This window comes from Rattus norvegicus, chromosome Y (assembly GCF_021556685.1).
Source record: "Rattus norvegicus strain SHRSP/BbbUtx chromosome Y, alternate assembly SHRSP_T2T, whole genome shotgun sequence".
Lineage (NCBI taxonomy): Eukaryota > Metazoa > Chordata > Mammalia > Rodentia > Muridae > Rattus > Rattus norvegicus.
The window spans coordinates 31,093,493-31,094,819 of record NC_141555.1 but is presented as its reverse complement, the minus strand read 5'-3'; positions in this window follow the sequence as shown (position 1 = coordinate 31,094,819).

Below are 1,327 nucleotides of genomic sequence, written 5' to 3'. Positions count from 1 at the left end.
AGGAGAACACAAGTGAACAAGTAGAAGCCCTTCAAGAGGAAAAAAAAAATCCATGAAAGAATTACAGGAAACATCACCAAACAGGAAGATGACTTGAAAATAGATATAGAAATAATAGAGAAAGTAAATGTTGACAAAGATGGAGATAGGAAAACAAAGGAGGAGACAAAGGACCGTAGATACAAGAATCACCAGAAGAATGCAAGATATAGAAAAGAGAATTTCATGGACAGGTGATTCCATAGAAATCATCCACACAACTGCTGAAGATAATGGAAAACAAATGTTCCTGGCCCAAAACATACAGGATATCTAGGATAAAATGAAAGTTCAAACATGAGGTTAATAGGTATAGAAGAAAGAGAAGACTCCCAACTTGAAGGGCCAGTAAATATATTCAACCAAATTAAAAAAGAAAAGTTCCCTAACCTAAAGAAAGTGATGCCCATAAACAAACAAGAAGCCCACAGAACTCCAAATATATTGGAGCAGAAGAGAAATTACTCATATCACATAATAGTCAAAACTCCAAATGTGCAAAGCAAAGAAAGAATATTAAAAGCAGTAAGGGAAATAGGTCCAAGTGAAATATATAGTCAGATCTATAAGATTTACACCAGACTTCTCACTAGTGACAATTAAAGTGAGAATATGCTGGACGGATTTCAAATAGACCCTAAGAGAGCACAATTGCCAGACCAGGTTACTGTATCCAGTAAAACTTTCAAGGATCATAGACAGAGAAACCTAGATATTCCATGACAAAACCAAATTTATGAAATCTCTTTCAGCAAATCTAGGCCTACAAAAGAAAATACATGGAAAACTCCAACACAAGGAGAGAAAATACATCATACCAAAAACAAGAATATAATTTCCTTGCAATGAAATGAAAAGAGAGACAAAGAAACATAATTCTACCTCTGACTAGGAAAATAACTATCTCTCAACATCAATGAACTCAATTCGCCAATGAAAAGACACAGACTCACAGAATGGATACATAAAGAGTAGCGAGCATTTTGCTGTAGACAGGAAACACACCTCAGAGACAAAGACGGATACTACCTCAGAGTACATGACTGGAAAACAAATTTCAAGAAAATTGCCTGAATAAGCAAACTGAAGTTAGATTATAATATCAATTAAAATTGACTTTCAACTAAAAGTCTTTAAGAAAAAGATAAGGAAGGACATGGCTTTCTAAGGAGGAAAAGGAGGATTATGACATCATAGTCATCAAAGGAAAAATCCACCAAGATGAACTCTCAACCGTATGTATCTATACTCCAAATGAAAGGTGACCTGCATTCATAAAAGAAACCTT